This window comes from Sebastes fasciatus, chromosome 22 (genome assembly GCF_043250625.1).
Source record: "Sebastes fasciatus isolate fSebFas1 chromosome 22, fSebFas1.pri, whole genome shotgun sequence".
NCBI lineage: Eukaryota > Metazoa > Chordata > Actinopteri > Perciformes > Sebastidae > Sebastes > Sebastes fasciatus.
In genome coordinates this window covers 6,133,594-6,148,200 of record NC_133816.1, presented here as the reverse complement: position 1 = coordinate 6,148,200, position 14,607 = coordinate 6,133,594, and the positions used below count along the sequence as shown (strand labels likewise).

The window sequence follows — 14,607 nt, the reverse complement described above, 5'->3', positions numbered from 1 at the left end:
ATGTGAATTTAGAAGGTTTATTTCCAGTATGTGTACACGCTAATCCAAATGTTGTGCTGCAGCAATGCCGGGGGGGGGTTCGTGAGATCAAGAGAGGCCCGTGTCGAGCTTGCTCAGATGCTGATCCAGAGCATCACATGAGCAGAAGAGCAAATTTCAGCCTCCATAGGGCACGTGTGGGGGAATATTTGTGGACTGACCGATTGACCAACCGTCAGCGAGCGAATAATAATACATACAGTAATCATCACTTTTTTCCAACAGGTTTCACCAACAGGACTCTTCTATAGGTTTAGGGAGTGAGGCCTAACACAAACACTACACTCATAAGGCTTCTACTTCTAGGTCATCACAGAACCCTGACATACAGTATTGTGTCCGGTATACTGCATTTTTTTTGGCAGTCATGGTTACCTCTATTCCAAAAATGGATTTTTAATGTAACCATGCACAGTTTTTGTTTACCGTCAAAGTTTCTCATATCACATTCTGTTGCAATGCTGCCACTAACTATTAATATGCATCAGCCGAAATGTGCATCATGTTTCCCAAGAGCTAATGGCTTTCATATGTGTCCCGATGTGTGTCCTGGTAGAACATGATAAAACAAACAACCAGTGGTGTAATGTAACGAAGTAATAATACTTTGTTATAGCACATATGTTTTTTTTGGGAGTATCTGTACTTTACTTGAGTTTCTATACTTCTGTCAACTTTTACTCCACTACATTTCCTAAATAAAATGTGTAATTTTACTCCGATGCTTTTCCCTTAGGCATCTTCGTTACTATTGCAAGCAAGTAAGTTCTGCGAATCAGTGGACTTAGCTTGCAAGTTACATCATTCACGTGATGGACAAGTGCAAACAAAGTGCTCTCAAAGTCCAGATCTGCATGTCAGATCAAGCTAGATGCTACTTGCAACTATAAGGAAAGGAAAAAAATGGATTTTGCTCTTTAAAATCCTCTAAGTTGTGGAGACCTTGTTTTTCTTCAAGTGTATTGAAGCCACCATTTTAAGGCGGTGAACATGTTAAGAGGAACAATAAGGGCACGGTCACACATGTGTGAATGCAAGCCAGTGATCATTGCCTGCTGAGGTGATTTTCGAAGTGAAAGTTCACCAAAGTGAACTGCATTTCAAATGCAAAGATGCGAATTTGCTTCGCAACCCGAAGCAAAGTGTGGCTTTCAAGGTACTTCATGAAAACATTGGTCTACTATGCTACCAATTGTCAGAAACTTCACAGTTTACCTATAATGACTATAGTGCTCATGTCATTTAGCCACCCATTGCAGTGATAATCTGACAGCAGGAGCTTCAACACTAAGGCAGTGTGAATGTAATGTAAAGCAGGCGATTAGCTGGAACTTGCCTTCTTCTGTATATCATGGTTTCCAGGGTATGGCCACACTGAGCTGGACTGAAATTTACCAATTATATGTGTCTGTTTATCTTTGCTGAAGAATAGCCAGTTCAGCACATACATTCACAAAGACACTCTGCTTTTCACGGTTATTTAATACACCATTGATGGAATAATGAGTCCTGGGGGGACGCCGGTGTGATAGTGGATATGTTACTCCTTTTAGTAACTACGCACTAATGTGTGTAAGCGTGACAGAGAATGTAAGACACACAAATAGTGGTAAAAAGACTAGGGCTCGTCATTAAGCAACACCTAACTTTTCTCAAGGATTGGAGTCAACAGAAGCAAGAACATTTTTCTTTAAAAAAAGTATGCTGGGCCGCCACCCTGTATGAAGGGCAGATGATGTTGCTTGGCCCTGGAGCATTTTAAAAGGGGGTGTTGAAGAAGCAGGTTTTAAGAAGCAGGAGTAAATGCAAAATAGGTGGCATTTATAAACAAAAATGTTAATGAAATGGAGGCTAAAATACAACAAAATAACTTAAGCTGAAGCAAGTAAAAAAGAACGCTAACGAAAGCTGCAGCCTCACAAGCTGCCACCTGCTCTCTGCCCCTACTCCAGTGAATGGCTTTAACCTTCTTAGCCTCACCTAACTGGAACCTAGGACCTGCCCAGGTAAGTATAGGGTGAGCTTAACAGAGATCATGATACAAATCATACAATTAACAAAACATGTAAGATTTCTCTGATACTGCTGAAATCACAATGCACCTGGGGGGCACACATACATCCCGATGAGCGCCCGGAATTTAAAGAGGACCTATTATGCTTTTGTGCTTTTTCTCTTTCCTTTTGTGCGTTATATATTTTTTATGTGTATGTAAAAGGTCTGCAAAGTTACAAAGCTCAAAGTCCACGCCAAATGGAGTCACTCTCTCCCACAGAAACACTGAACTGCCTGAAACGCCTTGCTTGAAGTCCCGGCTTTTCTTCCGTAACGTGGTGATGTCACCAAGTAAGACATTTGCATAATACCAAACTAGCAGCTAGTTTGAGGGGAGCTGGAGAAGAGTCCGAAGGGTTTGGTTCGGTTGACCAATCACAACAGTGGGGGGGGGCAGGAGCTCAAACAGAGTGTATGAGAAAAGCAAAGTGTTTTTTGAACATTAAAGCATGTAAACATGTTCTAGTAGAAAACCAAAAATACCAGTATGCACCTGAAAATGAGCATAATAGGTCCTCTTTTATAAAATGTTATTTACCGGTGATCTATTTTACCTATCCTACATCTTAACAACCCAACCCCTCAGGATTTTTTACACGGCTGTTTTGAATACTCAATTCTGATTGGTCAATCACAGCGTTCTGCGGTCTGTTATTTCCTCCATCAAGGCCGAAGGCCTAGGAAGGAGGTTATGTTTTCACCGGCGTTGGTTTGTTGGTTTGTTTGTTTGGTTGTCCATTACCAGGATTACTCCAAAAGTCTGCAATGGATTTGAATGAAATCTTTTGGAGGTGTGGGATGTGGCACAATAAACAATCCATTAGATTTTGGTGGTGATCCGGATCATGATCCGGATTCAGGAATATTTTTAAGAATTCCGATCAGCCTGAGCATTAAAACCACAGGGTAAAACACATGCGCAGTGTAGCTGATGACGCGTTGATGACACATAACCCCACCTTCTTCCTTCAGAGAGAGAGACAGAGAGAGAGCGGGGTGGGGGACGACGACTGTAGATTCGACGTTTTTGCACTGTTACTCTTTTGTTGGAAAGTGTAACGATGACGGTTTAGGTGAGTTTTATTTTGTTTCTGTCCAGGTTGAATGAAGTGTTTTACGATGCTCCGCTACGTACAGCTGATCTCAACATAAACAAAAATACACGTTGATGATGGCGCAAGCTGAACGGAGAGGGGGGTGAAGGTCTGCGCTCTCCGAGTGCCATTCTAGTTTCTTTATAACAGACCGTTGCTATGTATAGCAGACTGCTATGGGCGCAGTTCTTTTGTCGGACTCTGGAGGACCATTTTTGAGTCAAATTATTGATTTCTTCAATAAGTAGCCATGTAATAAGCGGGATAATGTACAGCTGACGGGTCACTGTTGTGAAAAAAAAACACATTCAGGGCGATGAGAGACCCCTCCGCTTCGTGCAGCGTCGCCCTGTCGGGGTTTCTTTCACAACAATGACCGACTCGCTGTACATTATTCCTTACATAATGGTGCAAACCTGCTTTTACTATCCCTGACTGAGCAGCTGATCATCACAGGCAGAACAACAGAAATCCCTTTCAACAAATCATAACCCTGTGAAACCAAAATAAAACTAAAAATGAAACAAGCTTGTGTTATTCATATAACCTGATTAAAACATGTATCAGATTAACTAAAACACTGGACTGAAATGTTAATTCTAGGGAACAGGCCCTATGGAAAAGAGAGAAGAGCATCCTTTTCCACAAAGTTCAAGAGGAAATCAGGTCATTTTCTGTGCTACCAAGACACTACAGTTGACTTCCAGACTGCTTTAACATCCCTACAGCACAGTATGTGCAGCAATAGTCAGATAGTGATCAAATGGCTTCACAAGAAAGCCTAATGCAAACAACTTGACAACAGCCGGGGCCAGAAAGTTTGGCACGGGAGTGTAAATAGAAAAATACATCCTCTATTGAAAGTTGTGGCGGAGAGAAAAATCCCCCAAAACATAATCACACCGCAAAGCAAAGTGTCTCTGACAGGGCACGCGCCGCCTTTCACGGGCATTATTCTAAGCCTGAGGTTTTATATTCTGCCAGACAAGCTCAACCTTGCATTATGAGACGTAAAAAAAGCTCTGTGTGTGCGCAGAGGGGAAGGGGAGAGCCGGATATAGTAGTCGTGGCTATACGCACCGACTCCGGCAGCAGCATCACCTCGACAGCAATGCAACATAACTATAGAGCCCTCAGGGCACTCAATACCATCAATGGTCTATTTGTGTATACATATCGGAGTAGAATGGGGAATGATCTCGCACATTGATCCTTTCTAGTCTAAATATTTTTAGAAAGCCATCGATTATATTGGCTGGTATGTTCTGGGAAGCATTAACGGAGCAATGTGAGTGTTTATACATTAGTGGAAATATACAATGAATGTCTGTGTGTCAGCCTGCAGCATGGGGATGAACAGTAACGTTGGAATAAATTACTTCTTGAAACGTCAGACGCTTTAAAACAAAGCTAAATATACAGAGCCGCATAGCGACCCTGTATCGATCTGCATCCCGTGCATTCTTATTGAATCGTTCACATTATACCCGTGTAATTTGCGAGGTTAAATCATCCCGAGTCCCTCGGATTGGCAGTGTAGCGGTGCTCAGTGTTATCTCTAAGTGCTGTTTGTTTCAATGGAGGCGGCCCACTGGTCCTACAGGTAGTGGCACAGCAGCAAGCCAAATCAAAAAGCCAGCACACACTGTGTCCATATTTCTACACACCGCAAGGGCTGCCCAACACGGAGACAATACACACACACAGTAGGTTTAAACAATCTCTCTCGCACTGTACACATGTGAATACACACACACACACACACCCCGCACAGAGCATCAACAACACCCCTCCAGTTTTTCTAAAACGCTGCAAATGGATGCTAAGAAATTGATCTCTCTGTGCGGTTAATCTATTGTTGCCTTTTTAATGAAACTATTGCAAATTAGCACCACCCTCAACATTAAAATGCATAAGTAATGGATTCACTTCTAGAATGTACCCGAAGAGGCAAATGCACAGGTCCTTAATTGCACAGATTTAACTGATAGCACAGCGTGTGCCGTGTGTAATCTTTCTGGAAAATTGCGGGGTGCCGATTTAGCAGATATCCCGGGAGATACGCATTGTCGCGGCTAATCGTACTGCAGGCGAGTTCTGTACAAAGTGGTTCATATTCATAGGAGTTTTAGAAACATCAAAGTATTTACTTTTAAGAAGAAAAAAAGATACTTTTTTTTAATCACAGGGCTACTGGAACTCTTATGTAAAGCTAAATGTTAATACAACAGAAAAAAGCCATTCATTTTGTAACACAGAATGCATATATCTCACAAATTAAGGATGTATAACTGTCATTAACAGCCACAGTTATGAACTTTATAAGCCAGAGACAGTAAAACCCAGACACATAGTATAATGCAATACAGAACAATGGCTCCAACACATAAATATTACATTGTTTTGTCCTGGCTTTAAACCGTTTATGGTGGCACACTGCAGTTCATTGTTTGATTATGCCTCAATGACCAGAAGCCATTTGTGTGACAAAATACTATTAATATGCTTATGAAGGGCCAAAAGGGATCAACAAATTTGAATAACACCCCCTAAAACTAATGTATTCAGCATCTTTGAAGTGTGCTCGCTATACAAAGCTGGTTAGATAAGGATTTCTCTAAGTCCAGCACGGAGTATTTTCTAATGCCAGCTTTGTTGCCGCTTCTCCAGAGTCTACTTACTTCATCAATATACCCCAAGACAATGCTGCCCTTGCACTTCTGTCCTTACAAAAATGTAGAAATTTAGACAGTAAAAAAGAAAATGGTATGGTTGACAGTGCATGCAGACTATTTAGCCAGCTTGTCTTGGTGAAACAAGCCCACGGCTTCAACATTTCTGGAACAAGAACTGAATGAGAATGTGGTGACTGATGAGGATACGCTTGTTTCCATTGACTATTTACAACAAAAACAAGAGGAGGAAATTTACCAATTACCATTTAGTCTCAGGTCTTGTTAGCTATTATTCACAAGTAGTTCTCACGGCTTCACATGATGGATGTGATGAGAGCAACATGGTGGAACATTTAGTGCCTCACCTAAAGATACTCTAATCTGTCTGAGTAAAAGAGGCACGCAGGCTTAGCTGGTTAGCCTTATACTGATGACAACTCTGTTAGGGCCTACTGTTACATGCACTGAAGTGCATTTGAACCATAGACTGTATGTAAGAAGTGGACGTAGTCACCGTGACGTCGCCCATTGGTTTGTGGACTACAGTTTTGAAGCCTTGAGTTCGGTATTTTGTCCGTCGCCATGTTTTTTTGCAACCAGAAGTGACACGAGAGGGTGGAGCTAAGTACAACCGAATGCTGAATAAGGCATTTTTAGGCGACTAAAATGTTACAATTAACTTTCATGAACTGAAAACACACTGTGAAAGGGTTAAAGTTGTAAGCCGAAAACACGGACAACTCCCAGACCGGACAACGCCGTGGTAGTGACCTGTCAATCACAAGGTAGCCACGCCCTAAAGCATCCCCTGCTTTATGGTCTATTTGACTCTAAATGGGACCATAATTTACTAAATGAACATCATGCTGTATTGTAGAAGACTTGAAACTAGCGATTGAGACCATAAACTCATGTTTACAATGTTTACTGAGGTAATAAATCAAGAGAGAAGTAGAGTCATTTTCTCATAGACTTCTATACAATCAGACTTCTTTTTGCAACCAGAGGAGTCGCCCCCTGCTGGCTGTTACAGAGAATGCAAGTTTAAGACACTTCCGCATTGGCTTCACTTTTCAGAACCGGAGGTAGCCACCTGTTTTGTACACTTCGCTTAGGAAAAAAGTGAACAAACTAAACTTTGAACTGAACTATATGATTCAAATCAGCAAAGCTGCCGCAAGCAAATCCAATCAAAATCAACAGTAGCCACCTGCAGGACTCACAAATAGTCACTACATCACCAAGCTTCCAGCAATTGGTCTCATTATTCCTCGACCGCTCAATCACACAGAGCACTCTAACAGTCAGAGATGATGTCATCCAAACACTAATATAAAATGGTCTGAGTTAGATAGTTTGATTTCATGCAGGTTTAAAAATAAACCCAACATTTTAGGTTGCCAACCACGGTAGGGATGTGAAAAATAAACAGCTGTAACATCCTGAATCTGAGCACTATATATACAAAGATGCAGCACAAGATACGGGCCAAGCACATGTCAATAACTCTGAATTAGCTCCTACAGCGCCGCCTGGTTACGGCTGCGAACCTCATCTCAGATCTGTGTCGGGAGAAATCACTTCTCCACCCATTCTCATGCACTTGCGTCAGTTCTCCCTCGTTGGCTCGCTGATGGACTGCAAACCTCGCCATGCCAGGCACGCACGCTAAGCGCAGACACACCTACAACAAAACGTCACGCGACGCTCGGATGTGACACTATTAAGGCGCGTGGAACCTCACACACACACACACACACACACTAACTGCAAGCCATCTTCTTACTGCGAACGCAATTTTAGTGAGGGGTAATGATTTCATCACGCCATCGTAGCAGCTCATTGGAATGCCTGTCAGATCCCAATCCATTTGCGGTGATGAACCCCCCCAAAAGCAAGCACGCACACACACTTTTCTGTATTTATCAAGCATATCATTTGTGAGGAGTATCATGTGAAAGAAAGTCTGGCAGCCTGATTCATAGCCAGATATTCATGGGGATCGTTTTAGTAGACAGCTATGGGTCTGATTCACCCGCACCCCCCCCCCTCCCAACCCACACACACCCAAGAGAAGCACAATGTACATCTCTGAGCAGACCATCAGTGGTTGTAAAACTGTAGAGTCGTAATGTTTCCCAGCCTTGGGGGCTTATTAGGAGGCATAAAAGCTGCATGCTACCTTCATTCATATTCTCCATAAACACCCTGCCACATCTCAGCTTCTCTTTTTTTTTTGTGTTGCTGCTGCTTTTCCGACTCTGGGCAGTCGGAAAATATAAGTCTCTGCGCCACTATTTTGTGCTGCATGATTGATTTGCAAAATAGGCCTGTACTGGAAATGTATCTGAATAAGGCTAGGATTTGCCTCTGTGTGTAAGTGCAAATTGCAGTGTCAGATCTCCGCGTGGATGTTGTTTGTCAGGCGTAAACTCAGCATGGCGGCAATTTTTATTCCTCTCTTTACACCGATGTCTGTATAATCTGCAGGAATGGGAGCGGCCGTTGATTATAGTCGAGGAGAGAGAAAGGGACTGGGCAAATTGACATTTCCAACTTGGAAATTCTGGTGAATAAAAAAAAAAACCCACAGTGGGCCCCGAGATGGTTTTCAGTTATAAGAATAGAATTATTCATTCCCCTGCAACGTGCGAAAGTTCAGCGCGGGACGAATCCGCCGCAGCTCAAGTGCAGACAATTACAGGGGCCAGAGTGTGCTATTGTGGGAATCTGATTTTGAGGGAGTATTATCTGGGTTTTGAAAAACACAGCCAGGCCGCTGAGATCACACCTCTTATCTGCTGCGTGCGGCGCGGCGGTATCGAAGACAGCCTCTTTTCCCCGATTCAAATCAAACGGTTGGTTCAACTTAGAACTAGGTCGCTCGCGTCGCATGACAGGCAGAAGTTAGTTTGTGCATGTGGGTGTGTTGTGAGTTTATATCCTGGGAAAGAAATTGAGGTAAAAAATGGAGGATGTGAAAAATGGAGTTAAAAATAGGGAGAAGGGTTGGAGAGAAAGTGAGACGATTGTGTAGCTGCTCTAATGCTACAAGTCATTTGGTTACCCCTCCTCCTCCTCCGTCTCCCCTCCTCATCCTCGCAGCACAGGAACATCTGGCTCTAAAGCAGCCCAATAAAAGGGCCACCGGGAGGACGAGGAGCGAGCGAGAGAAAAAGGTGTGAGAGAATGTGCGAAGGCTAGATAAGATAGCGGAGAGATGCAGAGATACAGAGGCCGTGGAAAAAAAGACAGTGAGACTGTAAGAGAGTTGCTCGGGGGCTGTCATAACTGCAGAACCGGGGCCCCCTTCAAATGACATCCTTCGCCAAATCATATTTCACACGTGGCGACAAAGGCCACACCGCATTTAGAGCACTCCGTCCCCTGCAGGGATGGCGACGACGGCACTCTGGATTCCGATTCTCCTTCCTCACAAAAAAAGGGCCACTTGCTCACTGTGCGTCTCCAGTTACAGTGTGTAATAAAGGATTGTGACATGCAAAAGTACTTGTAGGTTGACAATAATTCAAAAGGAACTGCATTTGCATGTATATAAAAGGTGATGGAAAAGGTTTAAAAGTCAGAACAGTCCGTGTTATACACACTGTGTGGGGATAAACCGACCTGAACTTTAAGTTTTACCCACTTTTTCCATGTACTTTAGTGTAAATTCATAAAATGCACCACAGTTGAACTGAACATATAAGAATAGCAACTTTAAAAAGAAGTAATACTATCATAAAAACACTATCATCTAGATGATAGTGATGGGCACTTGCCCATCAAAATGACATAATATTAAGAGAAATAGTATCCTCGCCTCCCTTTTGCTGCAGTACAGCTGTGTGCAGGACCAAACGCCTTGCAAAAAAACATGAGTCGATGCTAGTGGCTAGGTTGCGCGGCTGACAGAATGACAGCTACTTTTGACAGCCACCTGTCAAGCAGGTGGAGTGTCGCACTCAAGTCACAGTGTGATCACTGTCATTTGCAATGCTGAGCAGGTTTATGTGAAGGTTTGTGGGTAAACCGAGCCGGCTGCTGTCAACAATTCAAACTGATTCAATAATCTCTCGAATGAAAACAACCACCGCGGAAAATACAGAATAATGATGAGTCCAGATAAGTTTCCAAATAGCAGATAAATAGATGACAGTATCCACGAAGCTGCGTGACATCTAGTCATTTTTTTTTCTCCCCCCAATTGCATCATGTGCCTGGAAATCCAACAGGCAGGAAGCAACAGATTTCATTTGCATTGGTGATCTGTGCCTCAGCAATCCCCTTCTCCTAAAGTAGGTCAGCACGAATCGGCGCCTCCGAAAATAATAACAAAAGGTGAGCCCCCTCGCTCTCTCAGGGGTGAACGCTCCGCTTTTCCGTGCGACTCAGATGCTTCTGCTGCGAAATGTGCCGCATCAGCACTCTCCAAATCTGTAGGCATTATACTGGGGCATATTAAGGCACAATATTGCATTCGGTATGCGTAGGGCGCTCGGCGTGCTATTGTAAAAAATTTTAACAAGACAATAGTGGGTACACACGCGCATTGTAAATATGCAGAGTTTTTGTTAGAAAGCACTGGAGTTGAAATTGTAATGATGTTAGTGTGTGTGACGGGGGAAAGACCGAGTGTGCCGCTATAGCCTCATCCTTTTTCATCAGTGTGTTTTCCCAACCCGAAAAGTGAGTTGGAAAACACAGTCTATTCCTTTGGGGAGTTTGGAGGGGGTGTAGCTTTGAGCAAAGTGCACTTCATCTACAAGAGTAAGTCAGGGCACTATCACCTCAACACATGCAGTACACACAAACACACAACTACACTACAGTATGTCCTCTCCTGCTCCCAGATTCACACAGAAATACACCATGTCCTTCTCGTCTTTGCTTCTGATTCTCTCTCACACACACACACACACACACTCATGCCCTCTGTCAGTATTTGAAACAGTACATGCAATGTCCAGAGACCGAGCTTCATGCACAGTTAATGTCTCTGCTGTCCAGATGATTAACGTTACCCGATTCACATTCCCAAACGTTGCCCGAGTTCCACTCTCCTCCCGCCTCACCTTCTGTGTTGAGCTCACTCCTGGGCTTCAGGTAAAAATAGCCGCTCCGTCCTGTTCCTCGCCGGCGTCACACAACCTGCTGGGGCCTCCGCCGGGACATCAGACCTGGGCAAAATTGATTGTATTGAGAGAAAAGGCTTTGTCATAAAATACAATGCACTAGAGGATTTAAGATTTTAGGAGTATGCACATTGAGAACTATCACTTCTTATTATAAATATGAACTAGGCAGTAGTTCAAGCATTTCAAATTCAAACACTCACAGTGTATAAGCGCAACAGGACGTGAATTACTCCAGCTACGAGGCTACTGTTCTCTTTGTCAACACACCATCAAACCATCTGAGAAGTAATGTGACGTAGCATTTTGGATTCTACACCATGGAGACATTGTAGATAAAACGTAAGGCTGTTTGTCAACTTTATAAAAGAACAACTGCCTCATAATAGCATTAGATTGTTGCAAATAGGCTCGTTCGAGATGAACTGCACCTCTTCTGGAAAGTAGACGAGATCACAAGTTGTGTTTGTTAACAGGTGAAACCTTCATTGCAAAACATGAGACTAATAGCCTATTTAAATATAATTATATTAATATTACAATTACACAGAAAGTTCGAACTTTCTACAACACGTGGTGTTTGCTGTCAAAACTAAGAGCCAATCAGCTCTTTGATCAGGCAACAGCCAGGTGTTCCCATCATGCCCTGGGTCTTGCAGTCAGTGGAGATCAACTGCGGCGCCTGGATCTAAAAACTGCGTCCGCCTTGATCTCGTGAGGTTATCATTGTCCACGTGTGCGTCACGTCAGAGCAAGTTGGGATCAAGTCGGACACATATCAAACCGGCATTCATTACGCGGCGATCGATGGCCTCGCTCATCACGAACGCAAATGAACAGAACAAATTCTTACAAACAACATGTTGGCTCTAATTTGTTTTTGTTTGAAATAGTGACAGGCCTAGCATATACGTATTTTTCTGTGTGCAAGAAATAGAGCTGTGTGAAAATGCTAATACAAAACATTTCTGGCAAGACACCAAGACACAGCTTTACACTGAACTTCTTCTTAACCTGTTCAGGACCCAATTATGTTCCAAACACAAAAATAAATATTGTAAATGGTGGCTTTCTACTCTAAATGCACTCATAAATCATTATCAATAAAACTCAGATGGACTTTTTTTGAAAAGCTATAAATCTTTCATATGATATTTTGACATGTATAAGTAATATAACATCTTACGTTTACTTTAAAACACAGTTTAAAGACAAATGATGTACTTCACCTCACCTTCTGTGTTAAAAATAGCCGCTCCATTCTGTCCCTCTCCGCCGTCACACACAACCTGCTGGGCCTCCGCTGGGACATCAGACCTGGGCAGAATTGATTGTATTGAGAGAAAAGCTTTGTCATAAAATACAATGCACTAGAGGATTTAAGATTGTAGGAGTGTGCACATTGAGAACGGTCACTTCTTATTATAAATATGAACTATAGTTCAAGGATGTGAGAAATTAAGTATTCAATTTCAAATTCAAAACGCACAGTGATTACAGTACGTGCAAAAGAACGTGCCTTACTCCAGCTCCAACGCTACTGTTCTCTTTGCTGACACGAAATGGGGAAATCGAGAGCATTGTGTTGAACAGATAACCATAACACCATCAAACCATCTGAGAAGTAATGTGACGTAGCATTTTGGATTAAAAAAATGCACATAAAGGTAAAGCTTTTTGTCAACTTTGTAAAAGCAGCTTTTTTCACTATTGCCATTAACACACATTGACAGGCAACTGACAACACAAAACAAATGTGGGAGTAGAGAGAATGGAACGGCCTGCCAAGAGTCCAGACCTCAACCCAATTCAACACTTGTGGGATCAGCTTGGGCGTGCTGTACGTGTTAGATTGACCGACACAACCACGCTGGCTGACCTGCAACAAATCCTGGTTGAGGAATGGAACGCCATCCCACAGCAACGTGTGACCAGGTTGGTGACCAGCATGAGGAGGAGGTGCCAGGCTGTTTTGGCTGTGTATGGATCTTCCACCGCTACTGAGGCTCCTGATGGTGTATTAAATGAATAAAGTGTAAAATAGCCAATATGTCTTGTTTGTTCCTTGTTACTGATATAGTTCAATCATCCAATCCACCAAACAACTCAAAACAAGAGTCAGTACCAACAGGAGAATACACTGTTTAGCATTGGCAGAGCATTTTGGCAAATTTTTCTTGGGCGCTACCCACATAATCAGCTGTGCTGCTCATCCCACAAATACATGATCCTTACAAGTGGGACATCATTGTGAAGGTCAATAAACAGGCTTTCCAACCATGTAAAATACAATGACAATTAACATTGTAACAACAGAGAAATAATCCACCAAACACAAGTTTACAAACTTTTTTTTCCCAGTTTAGTTTTAAATAGTTTTTGGAAGAAGTGACAGCCCAAGTATATGCATATTGTTCTATGTACAGGAGTAAAGTGAACCCAAAGATGCTTAAACACAACATTTTCTGCCAAGACACAGCTTTACACTGTACCATAGCTTCTTCTCAACCTGTTCAGAACACAATTCTGTTCCATGTATAAGTAATATAACATCTTAAGTTTACTTTAAACACAGTATAAACACAAATTATGTACTTTAACAACATGATAAATAGATTCAAATGTGCCTTACTCTTCCTCCTTTCCTCACAGGTAGCCATGTTGCTGGAAAGGGGGCGCGGCTCTACTGCAGACCACTTTCAGATGACGTGGAGCACTGTGATTGGCTCATTGATATCCAATCAATTCAGTTTGTGCATTTGGGTGACAGGTGACAGTAATCATAGATCTAGACATCCTACAAAAGTTATGTCTATTGGAATAGACAGGGGATCTGAACGGGATGAAGTGTAGGCACACGTTTCTTTCAGAATCTGTCTCAAAACAACACACACATGTGTACATTGAAAGAGTTCATGGTAGCTGCAGATGTTCCTCCTGGAGAAGCACTCTTTACACAACTCTGATGTACAATAGGGGATGAGGGACAAAATGCACTGTGCAAAAGGCAAAACTGCACTCCGTCCAGAGTTCATCCTAAACTAATGTGGGGCGTCAGCAGTCAAATTAAGTATGGTGTCTTTCAAATTTCCGGTCTTTATCCAATGAAATTCCCTCTTTGTGCGAGGAGAAAAGAGGGAATATTCTACTAAACACACTGCAACTTAATTTTCTCTGATTCAGACAGCTGAAGCCTCATATTAGCTTCATCTGAACTTTAGATTCATGCACAGAACAAGGACGGTAGATTTTTATCTCCAATCTCGTACACTGAAATGACATCAGGTATCAGCCAGTACGGCGAGGAGGAAAAAAAGACCAGTAGCTCTTTCAGTGCACATATAGCATGTGAATATTGTGTTACAAAAGACATATCCTTCAGCGCAGGCATGATATTAATTAATTAACATCCACTAATTCTAAAACAGGCCCTGGTTTGGCCTGCCAACTTTTTTAGGAGTTATTGGGGGCTGCAGATGGGCGGGTTGACAGACTCTCAGTGGGATCTACAGTACAAGCATGCATAATGGATAACGGAGCTTTAACTTTTAATGAAAACTTGACATGTAATAAGAACATTCAAGCCATCGTCTTGTTAACATGTTAGCC

At 42.5% G+C, this 14,607-nt stretch overlaps 1 protein-coding gene across 1 annotated transcript in view; it reads right to left on the bottom strand.

Moving 5' to 3' along the window:
- The window catches only part of adgra3 (adhesion G protein-coupled receptor A3), a 148,342-nt gene extending 135,335 nt beyond the window's left edge, over positions 1-13,007 (bottom strand). The window contains exons 1-3 of the mRNA XM_074622867.1: positions 12,878-13,007; positions 12,233-12,315; positions 10,939-11,043 (exon numbers count right to left, since the gene is read on the bottom strand). The gene's annotated coding sequence lies outside the window, so the exon portion shown is untranslated. The remainder of the gene's footprint in view (positions 1-10,938; positions 11,044-12,232; positions 12,316-12,877) is intronic.
- Positions 13,008-14,607: the final 1,600 nt, after the last annotated feature.